Here is a 12,923-nt window from a genome sequence, read left to right as displayed (position 1 = left end):
CTCAATGTGTTGATAAAACGTACCAATTATTGGATCCCCTTTTTGAGCCGTAATCAAATCAGCATCTGGGGTCTCCTTACTCCATTGTGCAGTTGAGAGTTTATTGTGACCATTTGTCTGGGACCTAGTGATAGCAGTGACCTGGATTTCCCCCAACAGGGACTCAATCTCAAGTTGATCCCCTTGGATGGCTACAGTTTTGGCCAGCTGATCAGCTAGGTCATATCCAGTTTTGTCTGATCCCTCTACTTTAGAATGACCCTTCATCTTCTTCCAGTAGATGGTCATCCCATTTGAGGTGACCAGATCATCAATATTTTATATTCATTTCCAATGTTTTGAAGGTGTATTATTAGCACATAGCATGCCTCTGGTTTTCCAGTTAACCAGGTGCTCCACGAACCCGTTCCGTACATAATCTGAATCTGTGATTATGACCAGTTTGTGGAGATGGTGTTGGACAGCAGTGAGGATGGCTTGATGCACAGCCATCAGATCTGCCACTTAACTACTTCGGGGACCAATTTTTTACCCAGCGGAGTGCTCTGAGGCATCATTCACCCATGCATTCCCTTGGCCAGCCACAAGTTCCTTTTCCATGTTGTCAACATGGTAGGAGCACCCATCCACATAGCCAGTGGGCATTCCCTCACACTGGTCTTCTCCATAGACTTTGTGTGGGAAATTAAGGAAGGCATCCATGTTGTCCTTGATTTTAAGACTTCCGTCCTCGAGATAGTTTTCTCTGGAACAATCATGCAAGTCAGTGAGACCTTGCGCGAGTGGACTCTTCTTGTTTTGGCCATATTGGACCTCCACAGGAAAGCTTTGCATTGACAGAATCCAGGAAGTAATTCAGGAATTAATCACATTTCCGGCCTGGATTCTGTCACTTTGAGGATATTGCAAAGGTTGGTGTGGAGTCTCCACTATGATGTGTTCCCCCTGGATAAACGGGCGGTATTTCTTCAATGCCCACACTGTTGCCAGGAGTGCCTTCTCACAATCATTGAATTTTTCCTCCACAGAGGATAAAGTCTTACTCGCATAGGAGATTTCTTTATTGACCTTGTCATGCTTTTGATATAATACTGCAGTCAAGCATGTATTTGAGAACCCAGTCTCCAAGATGAACTCCTTTTTTTTGACAGGGTAAGCTAGGCAGGGCTCTTGTAAGAGGCTTCTTTTGAGTTGTCTTACTGCCTCGGCTTGTTTTGGACCGCACTCCCACTTGACCTCTCCCTGCAAAAGATGGATCAGGGGTCTTGTGATCTCTGCGTAATCCGCAATGAACTTTATGATGTAATTAGTTAGTCCAAGGAGGCTCCTTAGTTCCCGCAGAGTGGTGGGGTCTTTTATTTTCTGGAAGGCTTCTACTTTCTTTTCCTGAGGACAGATACCCTGAGGAGTTATCTCATGCCCCAAGAAATTGACACGGGTTCTGCACCACTGTGCCTTTTGGAAAGAGAGTTTTGTTCCGAAAGCCCTCAACTGTGTCAGGAAATAACGGATCTCTGCTATGTGTTCCTCCACAGCTGGTTTTTGATTAGAACATCATCTACATAGGCCAGGTTATCCCTTTCACTCAGGTCGGGCATGGCCTTATGTAGAAAGATGTTAAATTAATTGCCGGAGTTGATGTATCTGAAGAGATTCAGGGTCCAAGTGTACTGCTGCCCCCTGAAGGTGAAATCCAGCTTGTATTGGTCCTCCCTACTGACAGGCACAGTCCAGTACCAATTGGTAAAGTCAATGGCAGTGAATATCTTTGACCCTGGATCTGGGCCAGCCCTTGGTCAATGTAGGGAACAGGCCATCGGGAAGTATGGACCCGTTTGTTGAGCTCCCTTAAGTCAGCACAGAGTCTCCACTGGCCGTTAGGTTTCAAAATCCCCAGCACCGGATTATTGAAGGTGCTGTGGACTGGACGAATTATCCCTCGAGACTCAAGGTTCTTATTTATTTCAGTAAGGGACTCCATTTATGCGAGAGGCAAGCGATATTGCTTCACAAACACTGGAGTCATGCTATGGTCCGTGGGAATTGTTGTTGTGTGGATGTCAGTGCGACCACAGACATATGAGTCCACCGCAAAGACGTCTTGAAAATCTAAGAAAACTTGTTTCAATTTTTGCCTTTTCTCCATAGTCTCACAGGCATCAGCTAGGTTGACTCTCTCTTGAACCATCTGCCTGAAGCCTGGAAAGACTTGTGGTTTAGCTATCTCAGCGGCCTACCCAAGCTGGTTGGGGAAGTCCCTGGTCAAAGTGCTGATTTGGACTAATGCTTCAGGTGGGGAAGGCAGTGCTTGTGGACTTGAAAAATCACCTCATCGCTCCTGAAGTAACAGGTCACGTCTTCCTTACCATAAGGGCAGTTGGAGTGCACCAGGAAATTCCCCCCATGCAGGTTGAAGATACTGTCTTGTGTTGTGTTGTCGTCGCTATCACTGTCAAAACAGTCCTTGGGGATTGGTCCTAACAGTTCGTTACCTAAATCTATGGAAAAATGTCAGTCATCAACCGCCATTCCAATAATGGTGCCTTCCTTCTTTGAGAAAAACCTGTTATTCAAGTTCTGCAGCTTTAGCCAGGTTTAAATTAATTGTTAAATTCTGTGGCCTTTTCATTAGCACAAAACAAACTTGTTGTATGAAATACAGATAGAATTCTCATTCCAGATTTTAAACCATGGGATCAAACAATTACAATATGGGTTACTATCATTAACAGGCCTCTTAAATTGCAAACATTTGACTTTCAGTTTATACATGTTAAAGTGTAATCAGGCAGGACCCTGACAGCTGTCATCACAGCAGCCCTCTGCTGCACAGAGATTTCTGACAGATCCACAGGCAGGTCACTTTTGCTGTGGAAATCTCGTTACGCTCTCAGCTTTTCAGGACCTTATAAGTTCACAATGATTCCTTAACTAAGTGAATTGTAGCACCCAGCAAGAATTTTGAATATTTGATAGGTGTTCTGTACCGGCATTCTGGAGTTTCAGCAACAAAGAAAACGTGATTTAAAGCAATCTTGGAGTTTCATTTAGCAAAGCACTGCCTGTTCCTTCTGCACTCCACTTTCAATTGTTGTGGAGCCCAGTGATACATTTCAGTAGTGAGAGCTCTCTTCCACCACCGACAACATGCGTGGCAGATTGGGCAGCCATCTTTTTGTGCGTGGAAAAGCGTGATTTTCAGAGGTTTTGGCGTGCACAAGGGTTTTGCGGCCATTTTGCTGTTTCTGGCACCATCATAACAGAGTGATGCAGCATAGCAGTGCAAAAGTGGGTCAATACATCCCACAGCGCGCATGTATGCACACGACCCAGGCCTCTAATGTTGTGCAGAGGATTGTTGGTGGAGTGTGCGCGGTGCTTCCAGAGTCCTTGCAATTGTAATGCACTGTTAAATAAGTGCAGAGTATTAGCTCTATTGCAGTCAAAGCTGAAGTGTCTTTTATATGTAAGTGAGCCAACTGTATATTCCTGCTACGTTCTATCCCTGCTACCTTCTTCCTTCCTCAGATGAGAAAGTAATTTGCTGCAAACAGCAAGATTCAACGAGATACAGCGTTCCCCACGAGGCAGCCAGGCAGCAAACAGCACTCAGGAGGCACTCCGGGATGCACGCGTGCGCATGCGTGCAACCCGTGACTCGAATGCTGTGCAGAGGATTGTGGGAGGTGTTTCTAGAGTCCTTGCAATTATTTTGCACTGTTAAATAAGTGCAAACAGTATTAGCTGCATTACAGTCAAAGCTGAAGTGTCTTTTATATGTAAGTGAGCCTACCGATATCCCAGCTACCTTCTTCCTTCCTCAGATGAGAAAGTAACATGCTGAAAACAGCAAGATTTGGCAAGATACAGCATTCCCCACCAGGCAGCCAGGCAGCCAGGCAGCCAGGCAGCCAGGCAGCAAACAGCACTCAGGGGGCACTCTGAGATGCACATGCGCAAAGGTGCGCGACCCGTGATTCAAATGCTGTGCAGAGGATTATGGGCGGTGCTTCCAGAGTCCTTGAAATTATAATGCACTGTTAAACAATCAAACAGAGTATTAGCTGTATTACAGTCCGAGCTGAAGTGTATTTTATATGTAATTGAGCCGTCCGTATATCCCCGTTAATTTCTTCCTTTCTCAGATGAGAAAGTAACACGCTGTAAAAAGTGAGATTCGGCGAGATACAGCATTCCCCACCAGGCAGCAAACAGCACTCACGAGACCCTCTAGGACACCATAATGGATCTATCAGTAAAAGAATGGCTCTCTGACTTACTTAGATGCAATGAGGCAGAGGGCATAATTAGAATACAAGTGCAGCTTTTGCATACACATGAGGTCATCTTGGCTGAATATTCTCCTTTTCAGATGAAAAAGTGGGTAAAGTATACAGTTTTTTTCAATATCTCAACCTAATGATTCCCATGTTCTTATAATAGTGCACAAATGAGTCAGCCCATTTTTCGCTGTGTCTTGTAATGTCTGGGAAAAGAATATATAAAGGGCGCCTGGCGGAGTCCTGATATGCCCAGGAGGGTACCTGTATGCAAAATGCTAGAAATCAGGGTGAAAGATCCATAGACAGCTGTCGAGTTTAGAAGCTATTTTATTTTGCCTCCAAAACGAATTTGCACAGATGAAAGGAATTAAACATTTACAAATCTTTCGATAAGCATGAAAGTTTTTGGACAGGCATTTGTTTTACAAGGGAAACACAGGTGAGTATCGTCCTCTTCAATTGTCGAGAAACAATTTCCACATTGATGCACAAGTGTATAATACAGGTAAGTGGTGACATAGAATATTTACAGGGTGCGAGCCAGGACTGTTGTTAGTCCGGGGGTACTAAACAAAATAGTGTACAAAACACTATCTATCAACACATATATACAAGGGTTGTGCCACAAGACATCGACACGGAGGAGTTTCGACAAATCTGGGCTTGGTAAGTGCCCGAGGTGGTAATGGCCTTCATCAGGATGATCGGTGGTAGTGGTGCTGTCCGTAAAAAAGAACTGTGGGGGAATGGAAAGCTGACAGGATCTCGGGGGATCAATGATTGATTTAAATATTAATGAATAAAGGCTGATTGGTGCCTAAAATACACTGGTGGTGTATTAAAAGAAAACAGCTTACCCTCTGCTGTGGTGCAGCGGGGACGCTGTGCTGAGAGTCCTGCTAAGACTACCGGACTCTGAGAGCCATGTCATCAGGTAACATGGGAAGACTCGTATGAATCGGGTCAACTAGGCGAATAAATGCAGCTTTGGGCATCTGGGAACTGTGAGAGAAAAGGTTAACAAACCGTTATCTCCACACTCGAGGAGGGCCGTGTCTGTAAAAATACATGGTCCAGGCACATCCAGCGTGGGATTGTGCGGGTGTGGTATGTGATTTGGGACACCGGTGAAGTGGGTGTCTACCAAGTTGGATGGAGAGAGTAAATGGGGTGCCTGCTGCAAAGGTATGCCGACTGTTGGGTGAACTGTGGGCAGGGACGAGCCGTAGCCTTAAGTCTAAAGAGATGTGCTTAATAGACTGTTAGGGAAGTGTTAAAATATGCTCACAAAGCAAGCGTGGTAGAGAGCATATACACATGGGGGTGTTGTGCCCATCCATAGTGTAGTGGCGACTGTCTGGGGTTTCCAGTGGTGTGTCCACTAGTGACTATGCCTGACGGACATCTGTGCGAGGTTCGTGCAAATATATTAAATGCTGCCCACGAGGTGATCTGGATGGAATTAGCAGTAACCCTACTGATGACAAAGGCACTGCAGCGGTGCGTAAAAGCACAAATGTGGCGCGAAGTGTAAAAAATATTCTGACATGCATTGAGATCAAATGGTGAGTAGGGAGCCATTGGGACCGTTTTATTAAAAAGAGAATGCCCGTGAAGTTAGTGGGGAGAGCTCAAGGTGCCTAGATTTTACATGCAGAAACAAACATTAAACACATGACAAGGCAGCGTGACTTACCGATGCAAAAGATGGCGACTGCACTCCTCGCGGCAATGGATTCTGCCGAGGTGTGTTGCTGCCATTCTTATCAACATAAGTGCTGCAGGACATCCAGCCAATGGGGTGCCGGCTGGGTGCAGGGGTGAGCGTGTAGCTCCAGAGTTTGCAACAGCAACCGCAATTGGTAGAGGGTGGTTGACCAATGGCAAAAGGACACATCATACGTATGACAACCTGTATGTGTGTGGTCCGTTCAAGGGACAGAAATGGCCACAATGATGGCGAACAAGGGAATATAAATGGACAAAGGTGAAGGATGCCAAAAGTGGCTGCTACGCAGTATAACATCCAACCTGATTGATGGTGGCAAGGTTAAAGCTGTGGCTGTACAGGTCTTGAGGTGATAATAAGCCAATGTGTTGACCTTTTAAACAAATTTTGATATCGCCACCTCTTTTCTGCTGTTGAAGTTATTGCAGGATAGTCCACGTGAGTTGCTCGTGGGTGTGGCCTTTTTTGCCAAAATGTTCCAACTAGATCACCCTGTAAGCAGCATTTAATATATTTGCACGAACCTCGCACAGATGTCTGTCACGCATAGTCACTAGTGGACACACCACTGGAAAACCCCAGACAGTTGACACTACACTATGGATGGGCACAACACCCCCACGTTGTAAGAGGATTCAATCCAGCACTACAGCTAAGTCAATGCCTAGACTGGGATACTGAATGGAAGCCCTTATTGATATATCTTTATGTCCAGTTCATGAGTTCTGGATGACTAACCCTATATAACACCCCTCTCTTGGAACCCCCCCTGGCCCCACTGAGCCAAGAAGTAGTTCTGTTTTGCAAGTTTAAACGGTTTATTTGAGAATGTAAACAATATATATATATCACACTTTATAATAAATTAATGATTAATATCACACTTCAGAACATGAGCAGTTAACAACAATGGGTAATGTTCTACTAATAAACTGATTTGATTACCCAGGAGTAGTATAAAGGATGAGGTAGCACGCTTGGGAATAGGAACAGAAGAATAAGGTGGTAGAGAATGCTTTATCTAGTTTCAGATGGATGCAATGTTGAATGAAAATGCAATACAGAAAATACTCAATATGATTTCAACAAAACAATGTAATCACTTTTCTCTGGCAATCCACTCCCCCCTTATGCAATGTAAGGTAATGAAGAGGAGAGCACACAGTTCTTAGAAATGCAATCAAATGTAATTCAGTTCACCCCAGCAAGCTTAGACTACAGAAGTTTGAAACACAGGCCCAAAATGCTTTTATATGTGCTGGCAATGAAGTGAGGAATATGCTGAAAATGGTTTTAATTCCCTTTAGAAGGTTCAGGGTGAGTGAAATATACTTGGGATGAGTTCAGGCTCACTTTAGCAAGGATATAGGAGTAACTAGCAGGTTAAACAAATTTTTGGCAAAGGAATACAAGGAAGCTGCTGTTTTCACACGTGGCTGGATTTTTAACCAAATCGCGAATCGCGGCAAAATTCGCGAATGCGTGAATCACGATTACGGCAAAAGTATAAGCTTTCAGAGGAAAGTTAAACCAAGTTCCTAGCCCAAACGGTTCCAGAGATACGGACGATTATATAAAGGTAGTTTTTCGGATTTGAAATTTTAAAAGTTCAAAGCGACAGGTTACAGCTTGCAGCTAGAACATAACAGGTGACAGTTCTACTTAGGTTAAATAGATTGAATTATATTATATTGAACTAAGGGATAGGTTCTGAGTTTTGCTGAGTACTCACAAGAGATCTTGGACAGGAAGGCGACTTTGTCACGGATCCGGTCACTGCGCACAGCACTTCACAGCGATCTGGTCTCCGGTTCCGAGTACAGCTCTGCTTTCTGGGTCACCGGCACTGCTCCTGGATCTTGGGTTCTGCTGGTCTGGTCTAGCACCGGTCTGCACGGCTCCTAGTCCCGCTTTCTCCGGACACAGCAATGTTCTAGGCAGGGAATTCAAACAGCTCGCCCGGCTGTTGATAGTCTGCAAATGATTTTTGGGCCTGCTGACAAATACTTTTGCTTGCAGTGGGCCTTCTTGGTTCAAAGTTCTGTAGTCTCTGTTTAGCTTGGAAGTCTAAGTGTAGGATCTCTGGATGTGAAGTCGTCGGTCAGCATGCTCCGCAGCAAATGGAATTGAATGTCTTCACCTGTCCCAGCAGTCTCTTTTTATGTGTTTTGAAAGTGGGTGTGTGTGCAGCATCACTAGCCAGCCCCTCTCTCAACTGCCCATTGGTCAAGCTTTCCGCACTGCTTTGATTGGGGGAAGGAAATGTGTGTCATGGTGATGCTGTAGGTTTTATGGGTCAGAGGATCCTCCCCTGGTCAGTTTGCCCACAAATCTATATTTGACCTAAAGACATATTTCATAGATACACAGTGGTTTGAAATTACATGCACCCATCAGGTATCACATGAGGTATACTCTGTTCAAACTCTGATGTTTCTAAGAGCTTGCATTCAGAAACGGCAACATTTTGCGTTTTTTAACTGGTTTTGCGATATTGGTTTTTCATTAAAAATTATACACAAATACACGGCCTGTCCTTACATACTCCAGTAAATTCCCATGTCTCTAGCTTAAACACAGAGTCTCTAGTATCCATAAATAGCAGGGTTTTGCCCCAGAACAGCACACAAATCCCCAACGCGTCTTAAAATGTGCACAGAAAAATCACAAGAATTATGGTATCATTTAAATAATTTTGACAAGTCCGCACTGTGAGTTATACATCATTCTTAGAATCATATTCTGGCCAACAGGGGTGTGTCTTTTCAGGTCACATGGTGTAGAAACCAGTTTATCCAGTTTCTGCCAAGCTCAGAGACCCTGCCCCTCCCAGCTTCTGCCAAGAGGAAGCTAGTTTACGATTCCCCCAATAATCCATCTGCCTGGGTCCTGGAAGGCCCATTGTTCAAGAGGAAGCCATTTATGACCTCCCCCCAATAAACCCTCTGCCTGGGTCCTTTGTTTAGTCTCTAGCAGTCCCTTGGTAATTCAATCAGAGAGGGGTAACCTCCCCTCAGAATGCAGCCAGGCCTGAGAACTGCTGTGGATCCAGTTTCACTACAATTGGGGGGAAGTTGTCAGGCAGAATCCAGTTCCTTAAGCCAGGCCCCAGCTAATATCACATTTAGTTACCCAGTTTTCTGCATTCAAATAAAACTAACAATTTTTACACATGCAGCTAGAATGCTGATTCTAAGTTCAAAACTATTACATTTTAACAGTGACAAACTATGTGGCAGTCACAAGTCTGTCCCTCAGTTTATTTACACATTTCAATTTTTGGTAATTTTAAATCCAGCTTCAGTTTAAGCCGCTGCAGACCTGCAGAGCTCAGCCAGTCTTGTTATAAACCTTCAAATCACTTCAGAATATAACTTTACATTGTATCCACCTCTCAGTAAGTCTTTCTTTGGCCTGCTTTGGGTTCATTTATTCAGTTTTACACAAATGTCTGGTGTTGTTTTAAAAGGCCGGCTTTCTGATAGTGGTGAGTACTGGTAATGCAACCATTTTTGGGATTTAAGAAAATTAATTCCCCACAGTTCTAGGTTGCTTTTGGCAATCAGCATTGCCATTCCCAATGGTTTCAGGCTACTGTGTGGGTAGCCCAATGGTGGTTTTAGGCAGTGCCCTTCTGTGCCCATAACATCGGCAAAAATGGGTGGCAGCCTATTCTTCATGCATTTCCCTGTGCATTTTCTGGGAAGCTCTGGCCATCATGATGTTTTCAATGCCAGTAATGCACAGTTTTTTTTTTTGTTAGGGCTCGGATGCATGGGTAAAAACATCCCACAAGCCCCCCTCTTGCGATGGCCATTCTGTTTCACAGATGGAACTCGCAAGATCTGGGATGTTCTCCTCATGTTCTTCCAATAGATGGCACAGTTCAGCATCTTTTTCTCCATCCGGTCGGATCGATCGGTTCTCCTCGCCGGTCCTGATGGGAAGATTGGGCGGTACCCCGGGCCCCTCGGGTCTCTGCTCCCGGTCTCTGGATCGTCCTCCTTGGCCAGTCTCCAGGTTTTCTTTCTCCTAGGACGACAAAGGAAGAGCGGCAATACCTAGTCATGGACATTTCTCCCCCACCATTGATATAGTGGGGTGGCATATATATTTTAGAACTCAACAGATATGAACATGCAAATTTTTTTAAATTAAGAGACAGGAACACATAAACTTGAGAAACACAGAATTTGATAGGCTATATGTAGGATCTTTTAGGGTTGGAATTGAATTACTCTGGAGCGGTACCCTCTGGGATTATAGAGGACTCCTCCAGTTGTTGCAGAGTGTGCCTGGGATGGCAACACTTCAACTGGTTGATGTGGACCCACTTGTCTTCCCCCTCTGCCAACCGCCTTTGGGGAGGCGGATCTTGTAGGCCACAGGGGAGATCTTGTCTATAATCTCAAAGGGTCCTTTCCATGTAGGCATAAATTTCCTCTGTTTGGCCTGGTTCCTTTGGAAATTGTATAAATAGACCCGGTCCACCACCTGATATTCCTCCCTGGAAGTTTTCAGGTCATAGTGTGTCTTCATACTCTCAGTTGATCTTTCTAGATTCCGCTGAGCATAGGCAAAAGCATGTTGAAGGTGTTTCCTTAAATTCTCCACATACTCATGAGTTGTGGAGGCATTTATTAGTGTCTGCTCTTGGGTCCTGTAGAGCAAATGCTGCGGAAGCACCATCTTGCATCCAGTCATCAACTCGAATGGTGACATTTTGGTTGCAGATGAAGGGGTAGATCTGATGGCCATTAGGACCAGAGGTAATCGGATATCCCAACTTGGCCCAGAATCTGCCACAAACTTTTTTAAGATGCTCACAATTGTCCGGTTGTAGCGTTCTACTGCTCCAGAAGAAGCTGGCATGTAAGCAATGTGTAGCTTTCTCTTGACCCCCAGTATCTCCCACATCTTTGTCATCACTTCACTGGTGAAGTGGCTACCTCTGTCTGACTCAATCCTTTGAGGTAGACCAAAACGGGAAAAGATGTGGTTAATCATCAAGGCAGCTGCCGTTTCTGCCTTGCAGTTTGGGACTGGGAGACATTCCACCCACTTGGTAAACAAGCATGTCACAGTCAACATGTACTTATTCCCCCTAACGGAGCGAATCACGGGGCTTACAAAGTAGATTTGTAAATCTGACCATGGCAGTGTCATCCCCCTCTTTTGGAGAGGCGCACGGTGCGTGAGGGATGATGGCTGAAATTGTGCACACACAAGACACCCCTTCAAGTATTGCTCGAGCTCCTGCCCCATGTGTGGCCAGTATGCAAACTCTCTTAAGATTTCCAATGTTGTGTGAAACCCCCTATGACCGGCGGTGGCCGCATCATGGGCGTGACTTAACATCAGGCTTCGGAATGAGGTAGGAACCACCCACTGATCGTGGCCAGCTTTGGATTTCCTTACCAACAAACCGTCTTGGATCCGGAACATTTTTGGACATTTCATCAACACTCTTAGGTCCTCTTTCCCAATGTAATCGGTATCCGTCAGGGGAAAGTTCTCAGGGTCCTCAAGGTGTTGGTAAAACTTACCAATAATTGGATCCCCCTTCTGAGCTGTAATCAAATCAGCATCATGGGTCTCCTTGCTCCATTGGGCAGTTGAAAGATCATTGTGAGCATTTGTCTGGGACCTAGTGATAGCAGTGACCTGGATTTCCCCCAACCGGGACTCAATCTCAATTAGATCCCCTTGGATGGCCCCGGTTTTGGCCAGCTGATCAGCTAAGTAATTTCCAGTTTTGTATGGTCCCTCTACTTTGGAATGACCCTTGATCTTTTTCCAGTAGATGGTCATCCCATTCGATGTGACCAGATCATCAATGTTTTAGATTAACTTCCCATGTTTCAAGGGTTTGTTATTAGCACATAACATGCCTCTGGTTTTCCAATTAACCAGGTGCTCCACGAACCCGTTCCGTACATAATCCGAATCGGTGATTATGACCAGTTCGTGGAGTTGATGTTGGACAGCAGTGAGGATGGCCTGATGCACAGCCATCAATTCTGCCACCTGACTACTTCGGGGACCAATTTTGTATCCGGCGGAGGGTTCTGGGAACTTCTTCACCCATGCATTCCCTCCGCCAGCCACCAGTTCTTTCTCCCCGTCGTTGTCAACATGGTAAGAGCATCCATCCACATAGACAGTGGGCATTCCCTCACACTTGTCTTCTTCAAAGACTTTGTGTGGGGAATTAAGGTATGCCTCCATGTTGTCCTTGATTTTTAGACTTTCGTCCTTGAGACAGTTTTCTCTGGCACAATCATGCAAGTCAGCAAGACCTTGCACGAGGGGACTCTTCTTGTTTTGGCCATATCTGACCTCCACAGGAAAGCCTTGCATTGACAGAATCCAGGAAGCAATTCGGGAATTACTCACATTCCCGGCTCGGATTCTGTCACTTTGGAGATATTGCAGAGGCTGGTGTGGAGTCTCCACTATGATGTGTTCCCCCTGGATAAACGGGCGGTAATTCTTCAAAGCCCACACCGTTGCCAGGAGTGCCTTCTCACCCTTGTTGAATTTTTTGTCCACAGAGGATAAAGTTTTGCTCGCATAGGAGATTACTTTATTGACCTTGTCATGCTTTTGGTATAATACTGCCGTCAAGCACGTATTAGAGAACCCCGTCTCCAGGAAGAACTCCTTGTTTCTGACAGGGTAAGCTAGGCAAGGCGCTTGTGAGAGGCTTCTTTTGAGTTCTTTTACTGCCTCGGCTTGTTCTGGACCCCATTCCCACTTGATCCCCCCCCTTCAGGAGATGAATCAGGGGTCTGGTGATCTCTGCGTAGCCCTCAATGAACTTTCTGCTGTAATTAGTCAGTCCAAGGAGGCTCCTTAGTTCCCGCAGAGTTGTGGGGTCTTTCAGTTTCTGAAGTGCTTCCACTTTCTTT

Source organism: Ambystoma mexicanum, chromosome 5q (assembly GCF_040938575.1).
Source record: "Ambystoma mexicanum isolate Mex_15411 chromosome 5q, UKY_AmexF1_1, whole genome shotgun sequence".
Classification (NCBI taxonomy): domain Eukaryota; kingdom Metazoa; phylum Chordata; class Amphibia; order Caudata; family Ambystomatidae; genus Ambystoma; species Ambystoma mexicanum.
Note: the sequence above shows the minus strand (reverse complement) of the source record.